Source organism: Symsagittifera roscoffensis, chromosome 6, assembly GCF_963678635.1.
Source record: "Symsagittifera roscoffensis chromosome 6, txSymRosc1.1, whole genome shotgun sequence".
Taxonomy (NCBI): domain Eukaryota; kingdom Metazoa; phylum Xenacoelomorpha; order Acoela; family Convolutidae; genus Symsagittifera; species Symsagittifera roscoffensis.
In genome coordinates, this window is record NC_087067.1 from 15330848 (window position 1) to 15349180 (window position 18333).

At 37.5% G+C, this 18333-nt stretch overlaps 1 long non-coding RNA gene across 1 annotated transcript; it reads right to left on the minus strand.

Annotated features, from left to right (window-relative positions):
• Window positions 1–9726: 9726 nt before the first annotated feature.
• LOC134847781 (uncharacterized) lies at window positions 9727–17888 on the minus strand. The gene is made up of 3 exons (XR_010162876.1): window positions 17594–17888; window positions 16297–17238; window positions 9727–10018 (listed from the first exon to the last, which is right to left on the minus strand). It is a non-coding gene; the product is annotated as an uncharacterized LOC134847781 (long non-coding RNA).
• Between the last annotated feature and the right edge of the window lie 445 nt (window positions 17889–18333).

Consider the following 18333-nt stretch of genomic DNA (forward strand, 5'->3'; position numbering starts at 1 on the left):
CAACTAATATTTAGGGATCTCTATGAAACTTTTGTTCGTGGTAAAACTTTGTGTTCAGATGAACCAAAGAGTGACAAGAAGTGTCACGTTTAGAGATTTTTGACAAAAAAGTCAAAAAAAAATTATAATCTATCATAAATGATTATAATTGATTATAACAGATTATAAGAGATCAAAAGAAATTTTAGGAAAAGTTATAATCAATTAAAATTGATTATAGTTTACTGCAATGTCACGAAAATGTTGTTACTATAATGGATTATAAATCGTGCAAACATCGGCACTTATTATTAATTATATTTTTGATAAAAGTAAAAATATAATTGTAATAAAATCGATTATTTTCTCTTTTTACTGAGTTAGGGAAGGCAGTATGGAATAACTTTCTACGGCTAGTTCTACAATTAGGTTTGAGTAAGCTGAGAACGCTAATCGAACCACGCGACAAGAAAATCTGGCTCATTTTGCGAGAAAACTACCTATAGTTTTGCGTTTGACGGAAAACTTGTTGAGGTGGTTCTGAAAGTTCTGATCTATGAATATGTAATTTCTAGGACGCAGCAGCGGTAGCGATGGATATTTTAAGATCTTAAATAATCTTGCATGACTTGCTACAGATGCAAGACAAAGTTGGCGAAAAAAACGGATTCTAATCTATTAGAATTGATTAAAATGGAAATTTTTGCGCATAACAATAAAATCAGAAATTAGGATCAAAAAAATCTCGAAGAAAAAACAAAATTGATTATAAATGTATCAAAATTTGATGGACTAAAAATCGATTAACATCAAATAAAATGTATAATAACTGATCTTAATTTTTTTCAGAGAAAGGGAGAGAGATTGTTTTTTTAAAAAAATTCTCAATATTAGTAGGACGGGTACTAAAATCAAAATATAATCGAATGGCAACTGTTGAAAGTGGATGCGGACAAGCAAAATGTTTGTCTTGTCCTTCTTGGTTCTGTAGGTCTCTCAGAGGCAGCAGCAAGGGAAAAAGCAGCCGCAATTGCAGACAAACAAACTTGAATTTGGTTACCGATTGTTTAAATTGGGAGGATAAAGCTGAAAGGAACAAAAAAGTGCAAGTTAACAGGCATCATATTTGTAGTTTCTTTTCCGGGTAGCCTTCTCCTCTAAGCACGCACGCTTTCACTCTACTTAACGGCTGCAGAGTTTCTCCCCTTTATACCGTGTAATAGCGGGGGACACTAAGACACGATATGAGCCACAATCCCGAAAGGGTTATGTTGGTGGTCAGACTAAATCGGCCGATCAAAGGATTACGCAACTTCTCCCTCAATTTAGGCTATTTTCGGCCCTTTTCTCGTGCTTTTAGCTAGTTCAGCAAATTGTTGGCACAATGAGTAAATTCGCAAAGCAAATAAAAGCAGTTTACAGTGCCCTTAATAAGCTAACTACTATTTAGCAACTTCTATTTTGAAACCAGCGACCCGTTCCGTTTAATCGCTTGTCAGTTTTCGATTGACTCGATTCACGATTCAAAACTCGCCTACTCCAGCGACACAACTTGCTGGCACAACTTATTCAACCCGGTACTAAACTCGGTTTCCAATCAGCTCGCTCACACTACTTATTCAACCCGGTACTAAACTCGGATTCCAATCAGCTTGCTCACACTACTTATTCAACCCGGTACTAAACTCGGGTTGCAATCAACTCGCTCGCCAGCAATAATTGTTCTCTACTCTGATGAGATTAAACTACTCTTGATAGTAGCTAACACTGTTCTGACTCTTACCGGCTCTCCAGTACCCTCCTATTCCCTATCTTTCTTTACACTTAGTTTTAGTTAAGTCACGCCATTCCCTATCAGTCCTGACATCCGCTTAAATCACCCGTCCGCACATGTTTGATACTATATCCCTCCTCCCGTCAACTCTGCCACGTGCCAACTTCGGTTTCTTTTATCAACCTTTTCACGCTTATTAGATACCCGGTATGCGGTAGCTGTCACAATTTTACCAAGCAAACAAATGTCACACGATTCTAATCAACTAATTCTTGAACTCTGTGAGCTTGAGCTCTCGAGTTCAACTCGCCCTCCAAACCATGCCATGTTTGCTCAGTCTTTATTCCCAAGGTCTTTATTTTAATTACTCCGTTAATGTTCCGACCTCCCAAGGGTAGGGGGAGAAACTTTTCATGGGTAGCTAAATCAATCCAAGCATCTAAAATTTTGATCTTTACTCTATTCCAATCGTGACCTTTTAGCTATCAGGGGAATGTAGTTCGCGTATTAGGGGTCAAATTAAACCAAAATGCCACCTCCGCGAAGCCAAGTAAATTTCCCGTCTGTTCAGCCTATCTAGGAGACCCAATTCTCATGCTACGGTCCTATTTACTATCAAATTGCTCTGGGATTACTTTTCTTTAGTCAAGTTTAATTGCTATTAATAGATCATTTGCCAGGCTAAACTGAACCCAATGTTTGCCAAGTCCACTTTGAATTAAATCCACTACTCCAAGGTTGCAATGTAAAACTGTATTTCTATGGGCTTCTGCTGTAATTTCCAATATATAAGTTTTCATCCCAATTGTTTTAGCAAGATGACCCATTCTCATTTCCAGGGGTTGGGCTGGGGAATACGCCACTTTCCGGTGTTATTCCCGAGGTTTTCTATACAAATTTAATCCTAAACGCCTTAAGGTCAATTTGAGGTCACCACGGAATCACCCGGGGTAAATATTCCACAATCAGGTTTAGAATCCTATAGGGGGCCTACCTACCAAGTTTAATCCATCCCGTTAATACTTCCAAGGTTATCCCATTTCAAGGGTCCATTCTTACTTTTCCCTGGAAAAGGCTAGTAACACCGGAAGGAGTTGCCGGAGGGGTTTCAATCACGAGGGGTCTTTTTTCGGTAATGAGTTGTAGTATCTGATCCCGCCATAAAATCGATATGCCCTTGCTCAATATTTTGTGTAAATTGCCTATTTCCTGTCTAGGGGTTGTTTTTTCAAGTGCTGATAGCTTCCGATCCAACCGCCGGATTCGGTTCAAACTATAATACAAGATGTATCTTGCCACTACCTACCATCCCTCCAAGTTTCAGCTCCCTGCGCTCATCAGTGGCCGAGAAACGACTTCCGGACGTTAGGGGTGGGTTTGTTTACTTAGGGCATAAAACCGGAAGTGGGGATCATAGCAGTCTGGGGTTCCAAACTTAAGCTTTCCTTAACTAGGCCTACAACATACTAAAATTTGAGCCCAATACCGCCGCTAGTTTCCGTGTTCTAATAGGGCCATTTGCACTTCCGGGAAACGTTGTCAGTTGGGGCCGGGGGATCTGAGGGTTAATGATTTTTGCATGCACGGGTCAAATCATCTCAAGTATCCATCCTATGAGTTTCACAAACCTAGCCGCTGTAGTTCCCATTTGGGTGGATTTGCAAATCTTACTCCATCTGAGTTTTCTGCCATAAGAGGGACTATATCTTCGAAGATTCAACTATTTAGAACTTTACCCTTTGTTTGCTGTACTACTTAACTTAATGACGAATCAATCTTACGCTCAGGTTCCTATAGCATGAAATACAGTAGATTCACCAATTCTACACTATTGAGCAAAGAGACACCGCAAACATTAACCCGGGTAGAGGTGCTCACTTTTTGTTTTGACCATCCCGACCAAAATTTGGTATGTTTTGACCTTGCTCGGCCGTGCTCGACCCAAGCAGGAGTTATTTCGACCGTACTCAACTTTCAAACAACAGATGATATCCAAAATTAAACGTTATGATTTATACTTTTTGAATGATTTATGTTTTTAAAATCAGAATGAAATGATTAGAACTATTTGCAATTCAAAGACTTTCTAGAGATGAACTATTTGTGAGCCATTTTTTAAAAAATCTTTAGTCAAAAATATTGAAAAATAAATTGGTATTTTAAAAATATTTTTCTCTTTGACTCCGAAATCATAATTCATTGGCCGTTCACAAGCCATGCTTTGACCGTGATCGACCGTGTTCGAGGCATGTTTCGACCGTGCTCGAGGTATGTTTTGATCGTTATTGACCGTGTTCGAGGTATGTTGTGACCGTTATCGACCGTGTTCGATGTATTTTTGGACCGTGCTCGACCATGTTCGAGGTATGTTCCGACCGTTCTCGCCCGTGTTCGAGGTATGTTTCCACCGTGCTCGAGGTATGTTTTGACCGTTATCGGTCGTGTCCGAGGTATGTTTTGACCGTTCTCGACCGTGTGTCGAGGTATGTTTCGACCGTTCTCGACCGTGTTTGAGGTATGTTTCGACCGTGCTCGACCGTGTTCGAGGTATGTTTCGGCCGTCCTCGACGGTGCTCGAGGTATGTTTCGACCGTTCTCGATCGTATTCGAGGTATGTTTCGACCGTGCTCGAGGTGTGTTTCGACCGTTCTCGAGCGTGTTCGAGGTATATTTCGACCGTTCTCGACCGTGTTCGAGGTATGTTTCGACCGTTCTCGACCGTATTTGAGGTATGCTTCGACCGTGCTTGACCGTGCTCGAGGTATGTTTTGACCGTTCTCGACCGTGCTCGAGGTATGTTTTGACCGTTATCGACCGTGTTCGAAGTATGTTTTGACCGTTATCGACCGTATTCGATGTATTTTTGGACCATGCTCGACCATGTTCGAGGTATGTTCCGACCGTTCTCGACCGTGTTCGAGGTATGTTTCGACCGTGCTCAACCGTGGTCGAGGTATGTTTTGACCGTTATCGACCGTGTCCGAGGTATGTTTCGACCGTGCTCGAGGTGTGTTTCGACCCCTCGAACGTGTTCGAGGTATATTTCGACCGTTCTCGACCGTGTTCGAGGTATTTTTCGACCGTTCTCGACCGTGTTTGAGGTATGCTTAGACCGTGCTTGACCGTGCTCGAGGTATGTTTGGACCGTTATCGACCGTATTCGATGTATTTTTGGACCGTGCTGGACCATGTTCGAGGTATGTTCAGACCGTTCTCGACCGTGTTTGAGGTATGTTTCGACCATGCTCGACCGTGCTCGAGTTATGTTTTGACCGTTCTCCACCGTGCTCGAGGTATGTTTTGACCGTTATCGACCGTGTTCGAGGTATGTTTGGACCGTTATCGACCGTTCTCGACCGTGTTTGAGGTATGTTTCGACCGTTCTCGACCGTGTTTGAGGTATGTTTCGACCATGCTCGACCGTGCTCGAGGTATGTTTTGACCGTTCTCGACCGTGCTCGAGGTATGTTTTGACCGTTATCGACCGTGTTCGAGGTATGTTTGGACCGTTATCGACCGTATTCGATGTATTTTTGGACCGTGCTCGACCATGTTCGAGGTATGTTCCGACCGTTCTCGACCGTGTTTGAGGTATGTTTCGACCGTGCTCGAGGTATGTTTCGACCCTTCTCGACCGTGTGTCGAGGTATGTTTCGACCGTGTTCGAGGTGTGTTTCGACCGTTCTCGAGCGTGTTCGAGGTATTTTTCGACCGTGCTCGACCGTGCTCGAGGTATGTTTTGACCGTTCTCGAGCGTAATCGAGGTATGTTTCGACCGTGCTCGACCGTGCTCGAGGTATGTTTCGAGAGATTTCGACCGTGTTCGAGGTATGTTTCGACCGTTCTCGACCGTGTTCGAGATATGTTTCGACCGTGCTTGAGTTATGTTTTGACAGTTCTTTAAGTATATCTCGACCGTGCGCGACCTAAAGCCCTGTATCGACTATTCTTTTTCGGTCGACTACTGACATGCGCTGGACTTTGAAAATCGAAACATAAAGTGATCAACTCGATCCGTGAAATGATCAATGATCAATCATGTTTATTCATAAAGATTACGGCAAACAGCAAGGCCTGGGGCCGTAGGTTTTTTTGAAATAACAGTTGAAGTGTTATCCAATTATCTGTCAAGAAAAACGATCAAGACGGAGCTGGAATTGATTACAAATTGGATAGTAAAAAATTGAGCTATTCGTAATACGTTGGGGCAATCAAACACTAATACACTAATGCGCTTTTCGAAACTGTCAAATTTAGGTTGTCAAATGAAGAATTTTAGATCTTGGAATGCTAACAAATGTGTCGTGGCTGAATTTGTCGAAAAGTCTACGAAGTGAGGGTATCTGGCTTTTCCAGTCCAAAACAGACTTACGCCATAGGACACTCAAAAGTGGCAGCAAGAGAAGAAGGAATGCAAAACGGGACCAGAAAACTAATCAAATTAGGAGAACAATGATAAGTGGGAAAAATTATGCTGAAAAAATCTTCAAAGAGAGCATTAAGTTCAGCATCCTATTGAGCAAAAAGTCGCAAGAACACTTAGAGATTGAAGCTTAGCATGCCGGCTCAGATAGATCAAGGCCATCGGGTTTAAGCAAAGAAAAGCTAGAGCTGCGCGGGATCATCCGCTTATTTGTGGATAACAAAGTCCCGGTGGTAACGTTAACACAGGGAGCAAGAATTTATTAGAATATGGAAAATTATTGATCAGACTTTTCGAAAAGTTTTCATTCTGACATTTAAAAAAGTTAACTGCAGATCTTCCTGGTGCCACAAAATTGTTGAGTTCAAGCAATTTGTGCTTCTTTTATTAAATTATTCCTGCTGGGGCCATGAGGGCGGTTAAAAGGAATATGATTTGTAACTTCAGATTTTTTTTGCTGGAAAGGCTCTAAATTACTACAAAGTATGTAATTAATTTATTTTATCATAACTTAGTAGTTTAAAATTGATGGTGACGCAGTAAGCGCTTAATTAGGAGAATTCGTGTTCACCTACTTATACAAATAGTGCTATAGTGTTATTTAAAACAGTATGGCTATAGTGCTTAATTTTCAATTCAAATTTTAAAAATTTTGTTTTGTTTTGTGCTGGGAAGGTATTTGTTTTAGAGAGTATCCAAAAACGGGTTGCACATTAAAAACATTTTAAAAAAAGAGGTTACAAATTAAAAATAGATAGGGAACTAAAGGTTTTGATTCTAATAATCTGAATAATATTTAAAATTATTATTATGCTCTGTTTGCTTAATATCAAACTTAATATAATTTGAAAAACTCGTGGCATCAAGCTGAAACAAAAAGCTGATTAAGTTGTTTATATCGACTCAACACAAAACGATTTGCAGAACTTTCAATGTCAATGTTAAACTCTTAAACTCAGTTTGAACAGTTTTAGCGGTTTTCGTATTACGCTTAATTAGCTGAAGAAAAAAAGAGCCTCTCAAAAAGCTCCTTTCAGAACAAAATTTGAGCCTAACTTCTCCGCATGTCCTCTTGATCTGTGAAATCTATGCGTTTTTCTGTTCTATTATCGTGCAGGTTGGGGAAACGAGGTGATAAAATGTGTGCAAATATTGCAACCCGTTTGTAGTTTCATTTTTCAACTTGTCTCTAGCTTTATGATTGATTACGTAAAATTTCTTAGTGAAAAGTCAAGTTTCACCATAACTAACACCAAAATCTTAGATGCTCGAAGAAAGTCAGTCCCTTAATAACTTCGCATTTTCCGGTAATCCTATAGATCTTTTGAGACCAGGGAATTAGGAGCAGGACTTAGACCAGTATCAATCTAAAAGACTGTACGAACCTATCCGACCTAAAATAGATAGCGTGATGAACACGCGATGTATTTTATCTGAAACTACTCTTCATGATAGCTCTACTGCTATCTCAAATTGGAACTATTCTATATAGCGAGTGATTTCGTTTCATTCGATCACACTTTATCTATTGACACCCTCAGGTTTAGGCTTGGACCAGATCCCGGTTAAAAACTTTTGCTGAAAAATATCCATGAAAGGAGGCTGAATGAGCCCAGTTCTTAGTACGATTGGCCACCTATTAATCTTGGAAAAAATGAACCCATTGGCGCCCAATCAGGATCTCAATATTTAGAAATTGGGCACAATTATCCCCTTCCATGGCAATCAAAGATCAAAAACTCAACTAATTCAGCACCTTTTACTAAAATTTTTTTTTCCTTGAGTACGCAAGACCTTTACACCACCCTTGTTCTACCAGGGTTTGAAGTTGCTGTTTGTTTTGGTCTATTTATACTAAAATTAGGATACTGAATGAGCCCAATTTGCTAAATTAATTAGGCTCATTCAGCTCTTCTTCTTGCTAAGAGTTGGGTTCATTCAGCCCCTTTTTGCTAAAATTTGACTTCATTTAGCCCTTTTTTAACAATTGGGCTCATTCAGTCCCATAATGGAAAATCGAGGACCAAAAATTGGGCTTATTTTGCAAAAATTGGGGCCAATCAGCTTTTTTTGCTAAAAATTTGGCTCATTTTTTTGCTTAAAAAAATGGGCTCAACCGGCAACCCGTTGAAAACTAAACAGACCACAATGGGATCCAGTTTCGGCCCGTGTTGGATGCGTAATGTGTCCGCCGTGCTATGCTATTATGAATACCATTGCGGAATTGAGAGTTAAACCTCAGCAGAATTCAAATTAGCTATTGGTTTATAAATATGTTGTTCATTAATGAATTATTCAGCAAATCATTTTTGTATAGTTGGACATTCGACAGAGCGCTCGGTTTTAAAGATAAGTTTGAAAAAATATATATCGCTTGAAATAGCGAGTAAGTCAACTGCATTTTAAACGAATATGCTGAGGTTCTTAGACTGGATATTTAGCAAACATTACGAGACTAAACTGTTCATTGGACAAGCGCACTTTTCAGTGGGTGCATAATAATGGAATCCAGACACAATCTTAGGGCCTTTTTACTTATTTCGACCAAAAATCAATATTTCAACATCTTGAACTGAAATTATTTTGCTTCAATCTGATTGGTGGCCAGTCAATAAGCAGAATGGTCAAAGAGCCGAATGGGTCCAAGAGCAGATAAACAGACAAATATCAACTTTAATGAGCTGATTGGTAAATGAACTATAATAATTATTTTTATTACCACAGAAACTATTATTTTAAGCATAATTTGACTAATTTAAACTACATTTTAAAAAAAATTCAATTAAAAAACACATTTATTCATTTTCTTGTTATTACTGACGATTCTGATAATTGTTTTTACCAATTTGTCCGTTGTTTATCAGTAAGAATTAATATGATTCAGTTTTTCAGCTCTTGGACAAATTTCTGCTCTTAGACCATTCTACTTATTGCTTCGCCTCCAATCTGATAGGCTAAAATTAGCCAATCAAATTTCAGCGCCGTTTTAAACTTGCTCACAATTTTATGTCGACTTATAATTAGGCCGAATTGGCCAAAAATATAGAAGAAAGGAGAGACCAAAAAAACTGCTCAAAGAAAATGTTGACCATTTTCATATCTGCTCACAATTCGGCCTCGTTAGAACTCGGCTAAAGTGGTCACAATAGTACTAAACAAACCAATCAGTGCGATCAGTATCTTGTTCTCTGCATTGAACACATTGAAAAATACAAAACCGCAAAATTAAGAAATTTGGGCGGAATAAGTGAAAATCCCCAATATTAAAACATGCTCAAAAATTAAATAGATTCCACTTTTAAAATTTTCATGGATTCCGCGCACAAATATTTGTAAGTTAAAGTTTATCACTAGATTTATTGCGGATTGCAGCGAATATAGCTAGCTGTTTTATGGTTTCCGCAAATGGAAGTGAATTCTGCAAACTGTAAGCGGGTTCCGCAGATGTCAGCGGATTCTGCAAATGTTTCAGCCTCTTGCGGAATCCGCTCACAATTCACAAACTATACCAGTTGGCCTCGTAATGAACTATTTAGCTAAAAAGAAGAGGGACTCCTTCAAGTTTATTGAAACTTTGCAATTGATACAAAAACTTACTATCATATAACCTTTTTAGTATTAAATTATATGATATCGACTACTCAAAATAAGCTAAATTGTGGATTCGAAATAGAAAAACTGCTCCCGCGTTAGTGATCGAGTTTTCTTGTTGTCCCTCAAAATGATTACTAGATGCATGTTTCAAGTTTGGATTGTTCATTGTTTCGTCTTTTTGACTTTTTAGGCCAAACGAAGGTACCTGCTCATGATAGTCCATTCGTCCAAGGATATAACTCCGTCATCTAAACAGATGAGCTGATGATTAGGGAACAAAAGTCGATTAGCAGAAAAGTTACAAAAGCTGCCTAAAAAGCAGCTAAACTTGTTCTAAAAGCATTTGAAAAAGTTATTTCAAATCGTATGCTTTTTTTGCTGAGTTAAGTCAAAAAAGTTTTAACTTGAGATCTACAGTTTTAAGATCAAATAAACAACAGTCCCAATCCCCCAGCCTAGTGGTGGATTTAGGGGAAGGCGGGCACTCCATCCCTGCTCAGAGATTCGACTTTCAGAAAGTTGTGCCAAATATGTTTATTCTTGGGCTTCGACAGAAATCGAAAACTTCGAAATTGAAAACCTGGAAAAGATCATCAAAAATTTCCAAAGCCAAAACCATATGCCAAGTGGTTAGATTCAGAACAAAATATTACACTGGTTAGATTTACAACAAATATGCTCAAACTAAAATTTGTAAAAACTAATGTCCTCACTTCAAATATTTTAACTATCTCATACTGTATGAAAAAAGAGGTAGGGGTGATGATTTTTGGAGTTAGTCATAAAATTAAGTGTTTTCTTCTCCGCTTAAAACAAATTCAGTGCGCTGAAGGTCAAAATGAATCTTGCCTAGTAAAGCGATTTGCTATAACGATAATCCTTATAAGGAAAGAGGAAGGAAGTGACCCCTTGCTGGGTTTTGGTCTTATCACGACTGTCATGGTATAGTAGCAATAGTACCATACTACAACCTCAATTAAGTGCCAATCAATCGGAGAGGGGAGCTATTCTCATAACCGAAAGGTCAATTGGCAGAGTGTTTAGAGCCACACGAAGTGGTTAATCTATACAAAACTGACAAGCGTTACGTTTTTCAGACTTTGTACAGATTAACCGCTTCGTTTGACTGGAAATTTTCTGCCAATTGGTCTTTTTCGGTCATGAGAATAGCATCTCCAAGCTTCAATACTAAATTCAGACTGTCTCATTGGCAGATTTAGGGTTAATGAGAAAGGATATCTGATTCGAGCCGGGATCGGCTTTCACAACTTTATATCAATCGCTCATTCTTCCTTCTGCCACGAGGCATCTCCCAGTTTAATGGCAGAAACACGCCTCCCTTTTTAGGCCATCCAGACAAGATGGGGGCTTCCTGGAAGATAAGAAAAGATTTCTTGACAAAAACAGTTGGAAAAAGGGTCTCAGCAGGCGGAACTGAAGCTCACACCACTTTCTGACTTCCTTCCTCAATTTTAATTGTACTTGCCATAAATGGCAGACAGACTAGCCATAAATGGTGCAAATTCTTCCTGCCATAAAAGGAAAAACTGTGGCTATAAAAGCAGACCTACTAACCACTGAAGGTCAAAATGAAAAGGAATCCATGAAATGGAATGGTCAAAATGAAAAAGTCCATAAAAACGAATCCATTCGAAATTTTTTGCATCTGAACGAGAGGAATTATGACACCTGAGTTCAAGAAAAATTGGCAAACTGAGTATTTTCTCCATGGGCTAACTTCGCTGAAAAGAGGGCCCTAAAATGGCATGTAGATAAAAAAGAATAAAAGACGAGAAAAATTATTTTTTTAAAATTTTTGTGCAAACTTGTCATTAATAACTGAAAAAATTCATTAATAACCGAACCTAATGAATCGTGTTGCTTCGCTTACTGCACAGAATATTCCAATCAAACAAACGCAAAAAATACTGAAATTTGTTTTAAGTTTAAGTTTAAAACTGTACACGAATTTTTTGTTAAAACGTGTTTCATTCTGCGTGAGTGATAACTAAAATCTAAACTGGATTTCTTAAAGAATTCATTCAAATTTAAATATCTGTAAAACGCGTACAAAAAATACTTCACATCGGGCACAGGCATCATGCTATACTTCACATGGTTACGTACAGCAATATCGTAATTTTCAATTCAGCCGAAATGCCGAAAGTGGCGAAAGTATAACAGTTTGTGCCGAAAACAGAGTTTCCCAAAATTTGGAATATAACACAAAGGGGATAGACTTTTTCAGTTTTTATGTGAAAAGTCTAGTTAAATACTGATTCAGTCAATTTATCAGTTATGTAAAAAGGACTGCTTGAACATCAGGTAGAGAAAATTTTCCTCCTGTCCTTATGAACTATGAATATCAAATCAGCGTTTTGATGTTTAAACTGAGCTAAATTAAGCAGCAATTTTCAATTTCCGCGGTTACGCGGCAACAAGTAGACATGCCGTTAAGTAGACACGGCATAAAACCAATCAGAATAGAGAAAAAATACTTCTTACTTTTCTTTTCTTATCTCGATTGTGATTGGCTTACGACTTGTCTATTGTATGACACTCGATTGTGATTGGCTTACGATTTGTCTATTTTATGACATGTCAATTTTTCACCGTACTCCATCATTTGAGTGCTTTATTTTTGTTTGATATAGCAAACAACACATCAGAATGTGGACCAATTGAATTGCGTTGTTCAAATTTCGATTGATTTCTGAGCCGTACCACTTGACCGCAAGAGCTTTATTGAAAAACTGTTGCAAAAACTCTTCATAGCTACTACAGTGTTGATTTAGCCCGTACATAACTTCCATATCAAATTCATCCATGTGCATCTTGATTTTATTTCTTTACATGAAACAGACATGAACAGACATGTCCTAACGATGCTCAGCCATGAAAATTAATTACCCATTTAACAAACTTGAGCTGCGCATGACTTTACACTGAACGAGTCATTAATCGAACAATAAATTATGCGGACACAACGAAAACTTGAAACTTCAAACGCGTTTTTTTTTCAAATTTGGTTAAAATTGCACTGCAAACAGAGACAAGACTGATCGTATCAAAGCGAAGCCCTGAATGTTCCTGCCTTTTAAGGTTTATGGAGCACTAGTAACATTAAAAAAAAGTAATAAAATAAAATGAAAAAAAAAGTTCTAAAATTTGAAATTTTTTTAATGAATATAAAGAAAGTACAAAAGAATAGATTTCGCTCTTTATAACAAATCGATTATGGCAAACAAGCTTCTTTCAACCAATTTGGAACGATTTCTAAGACGGATTAACTCTCCGCTTACGCGTTAATAGCGCGAAACATATCGCGAGTTAATTGACCCAAATTGGCCAAAACCCCCATAACTTTACGAAAAATAATCACAGGTGAAATATCTTTTCAAATTTAAGCTCAGGACGACAATACCTTTTGAATGATATTTAAAAAATTCCGTCAAAAGTGGCTAGTTAAAAAGTCGAAATTTGTCTGAAGTAAAAAAAAAACCACCTCGAGCACAAATATTCCGTTACTTTCGTATCGAAAGTCGGTACAATAAGAAAAAATAGAAATAAGCCACGTCCTGCCCTGTCGGCAACGAACGCTTAACAATCTGCAAAGACTAACGCAAACAAAACTGCTGGTATCAGGGCGAAGCCCTGAATGTTCCGACTGCCTTTTAAGGTTTATGGAGCAGAACTTTTCGTAAAACGTTTGAAGTTTGTTTTTAACCATAGATTATATTTTTTGTACAGTAAAAATGTCTTTATTAGCTATCAATTAAAAATATTTTCTCTTATTCAGCTTTTTGGAAGTTTTACCCTTCTAAAAATTTGTTGGGCTGTATAAGAGGTTTTTTTATATAAGTTTCTGATCAAAATGCCAAAATGACGCAATTTGGGGATAAAATTTTGATTGAGAACTTGAGATTGAAGTAAAAATTGAATCTTATCAACTCTGGTGAAATTTTAAGCAAATTTTTTTTCTTCTGTTATTGTCTAACCTCAACAAAATTTGAGAAAAACGCGTTTGAAAATTCAAATTTTGGTCGTTTTTTCCGGATAATTTAAATCAGCATTATATTGCACATAAATTACCTATCAAAATTGATAAATTGTTGACTCTAAAGCAATCATGTCTTTTGAAACAAAAGCTCCAGGTGAAAAAATCCCAACTTGAAATCGAAACGCCAAACTTTTGCAAAAAAAACTTTGTTTAGAGTCCTAAGTTGATTAAATAAAAACAAGACTGCTCGTATCAGGGCGAAGCCCTGAATTTTCCGACTGCCTTTTAAGGTCTATGGAGCAGTAATAACATTTAAAAATTCAATGGACTAAAACAAAATGAACAAAAAATTTTTCTAAAATTTGAAATTTTTTCTAAAAATCAACCCCCCACACGCCATATAAAGTACAAAACGATAGATTTTGCTCCTTGTAACAAACCAGTTATGGCAAGCAAGCTTCTTTTAACCAATTTGGAACGATTTCTAAAACGGATTAACTCTCCGCTTACGCGTTAAAAGCGCGAAATATATCGCGCGTTAATTGTCCCAAATTGGTCAAAATGGCCAAAATGGCAATCTTTAAACCCTCATAACTTTACGAAAAATGATCACAGGTGAAATATCTTTTCAAATTTAAGCTCAGGACAAGAATGGCTTTCGAATGATATAAAAAATTCCGTCAAAAATGGCTAGTTAAAAAGTCGAAATTTGTCTGAAGAAAAAAAAACCCACCCCGAGCACAAATATTCCGTTACTTTCGTATCGAAAGTCGGAACAATAATACAAGAGCGAACATTCCATGTTGCGAGACAAAAAACAATACAACAAATTAGGAATTTATTCCACTTGCGTAATGTAGATTCTGAAGCAAGATATTAATGAATAAAGGATAGCCGGTTACTGTGCAAGTAGCTCAGAAAGTTTTAGTTTTATAAGCTGAGTTTTAGTTAATAAGCTGTATAGTTGTAAGAAAGAAGGTTGAAACAAAGTTTTGAAATCGGAACTGGGTTGAAACGACGAAGAAAATAAAGATAATCGGCTGCAGTTTTCTTTGAAAGTAAAAAATGAAGAAAAAAAATTTTTATTTTTTTTCGCTTTCAATTTTTGTTCCGGTCATTGAAATTGGGTAGGAACTTGGTTTTTGCAAGTTTTACTTGTTTTTGTTTCTATTTTCTACGCAAAATCAAGTACCACAAATAATCATCGGAATGGGTCGAGTGATAAACCATATTAAATCCTATTTTCATTCGTAAATCGAACGAAACTAAAAAAAATTATAAAAACTCTTCTGGTTCTAGAAAAACCGTTTGAGATTTTTGGAGTTTAATTCTAATTTTGAGCGAATCAAAGCGAGCTCAAAAATTTCAGAAAAAAAATAATTTTTTAAATTGATTTCTTTGTTTTTCTTGTCATTTTCTACAAAAACTGTTTCCTCCAATTTGCCTCTTTTACTATGACTCTAATATGCCTACATTTTAGTTTCTTGTTCAGACCATTTATCACACCACGCAGAAAAAAAACAAGACTGATCTGAAAAAAATTTTGTCTGTTTTTTCTTAAGACTGGTCGGATTTTTCCGTGCACAGTAACCGGCTATCCTTGTTTTTAAATATTAACTGGTGAGAAAGCGCTAAGTTAAGCTCCAAAAATGTTTAATCCTGGAATAAAACAAGGTATTTTGTGATTATTTTATCACTTGTAGCTCGCGTTACTCGCTTGAAATATCAGTAGAAAGCAAAAAACTTAAACCGGTTTTTATCAACACCTAGAAAACTTTTTAGACATTTTTTATGTCGTTCGAATTACAATTAAAATGGCTTTTATTCGATATATCACTCGTTCCATTCCGATTTCTTTACTCATGTATCATTTGACCTATACTGATTTGAAATAATAAAATTTTGAATTATTAAAACTCAAATGAAATATTCATTGTTCCAGTTTTTTTTTCATTTTTATCCCATTTCATTGAAGATGCACCTACAGAATTAGAAGTAAACTATCTTAGTTACTCTATCAACCAAAATTTGGCTGAAAAAAAAACAGCCACATTGGATACTTGATAGAATTTACAAACAAAATTACATCAATTCCTTAAAATAGCGAAATTTATGTTTGCGATGGTACAGGTGTCATAGAATAAGGCTGCAAATGAAGGCCACCATTGGAGGTGAGAGTTGATTGATAGAGATATCTTTGATTAATGGTAAGGTTTAATATGACTAACATCAATTCTCTAAGAGGCAGAGAACCTATATAACCTCCTTTCAGATTCAGGTGAGAACCAATGCTAGGATAGATTATTTCAAAAAAATCGAACTACCAGAATAAATTAAACAGAGCTAAATAGTTATTTTAGGAATTTCGCGCATGTAAAAAAATGCTTTAAGGATTTTGTGGCAGAATTCACGTGAGAATTAAAAGAGGTCCGATATCTATACAAAATCTGTTCAAAAATTGCAGATGGCTTTTTAAAATTAATTCAGCAAGCTCGAAATTCGAGCAACTTATTACAGGTCACTAACCGTCCATGTCGATTGATCTGAGAAGCACCGAAGCCTTGACCCTATCTGACCTCTGCAGCCTCAATAGATTGAACCCGGAACGTCTGGGCAACACCACTTGCGGTACCCGCTGCATGTATCCCCAAGCCGGGGACAGGGAATCGAAGAAGAACTCGCTCGAACTTTTGACCTCTCTTATAGGCCACGTGATCGCTCTTCCCCATTCTGCAGCACTTTTTTTGTCCACTTTCCCTCCTCCTCCGCCCTTCCCAACATGTGAAGACCAGGTGTTCGGATCGTCGCCAACCATCTCCTCTGGACCCTTGGGATTAAACAAGGAGTAGACCGGAGGCTCCTGGGGGTATGTGGGATACTTCGGACCGATCTGATCTTGATTTCCTCTTATAGGATGGGGTGCTATAACGGCATGGCTTCCAGAGTTTTTTGAGCTGCTGGTCATGAAGTCTCCGGACAAAGGTCGATAGTGAACCGGTGGTGTTTCTTGCGACCCTATTCTGTAGTTTGCTTTGATGTTTGTTTTTGTCCTCGAAGAAGCAACTCTCGAATCGCATGCAGTTGCGAGCAAGGAGATAGCCAAAAGAGTTATTCCGCAGCAATATCTCAAAGATAATAAGGGTTCCGGTCTAAGGGTCCTGACTTCACGGGCTGTAATTTTGGTAGTCGGATTGTCACTTCGGAGATGACGTTGGAGTCCTTGGAAGATGTTAGGGTGACACTTAAGACGATGACGGGTCCTAGGAGGAAAGGACGAGGCGGATGACTGGGTAGTTCTCGGCTGCTGGAAACTTTCACTTCGTCCAAATCGATATCTCATCCAGGCGCGGATTCCATAAGTCGGAAGGGCCAAGACACTTTTGCGCCACTAGGTTGTCAAGTGTTTTGAAATTACTGTTTCGCCGACAATGCCAATTTTTCTCTAGTCTTTAGTGGTTCCAATTTTAGCTAAAGTTGAGCAGAAGTTAAATGAAATGAGAAACCAGAATAATGCAAACTTTCTGACTTGAAATTTAAGAAGTATCGCAAGTGTTTTCCCAATTCAAAAAGTCAATTACTTGATGACGCTTATGATTCCGTTATTTAATTTTCGGCCAATGAAAAATAAGATAGAGTTGGCTTCTTAAAAGAAGGGTAAGATAATTCCCTATGGACTCCTTTGGGCGAGGAGTGTTAGATTAGGATTCCCTTGAAAATTGACGAGTGAAAAATTGATGAGCAATGATTTATCACTATATGAATCATCATCTTCATGCAAATTCCCAGCTTGGTGCGATTTTATTTGTGTGAAAAAGGTACTAACCGTTGATTTGTGCACAGTGTATGGTCAATTAAACCATTACATTTTATTGCTTTAGACTCAAATTTACTCCACTCGAGATTGTTTTGCTGTGTGGTGGTTTAACTTTTGTCACATTAAAAGAATATCTGAAAGTTTATGCATGTATCATGCAGCTCAAACTCAAGTAGCCACGCCAAAACAGCTAATCATTATGAGATCAGATATGATTTGTGAAAGCATTATTTTCATTTTTACTTTCATACCAACAATAACAAAATAAAAGAAAATTTAAAAAGAAAACAAAAGCAGCTGCTTCATCTGAACTCTCAATTACGGCGTTGTTTTTATTCTCTGTTTAATCTTTAATCGAGCTGCATTGCTCCGTCCAAACGCTCAAATTTTAAGCACCAATTTTTAAATTCTTTAAATTCTCTTACGAAATGACCTGTGCTGATTGTTAGTTAGTTGATTAGAAAAAATCTACCATCGTTCATCGATATACGCATATTGTTATAGGCACAATGATGAAATCAGAAGTCACTTGTGATAACGACCTCTAAATTTAAATCATGGCTCTTGAGAAATTTTTTTCCTGTAAAACATTGAATTTTGATTCTCCGATTTTCAGTTTATCTTGAGACTGTTGAAAAAAGTCACTGATGTTCAACGTCCAGGTACTTATTTCTCGTCGGCGTCTTATAAACTTTCATTCATAAAATAAGATGATTCTATCAATTTGAATTTATCCACACGTTGGAAAA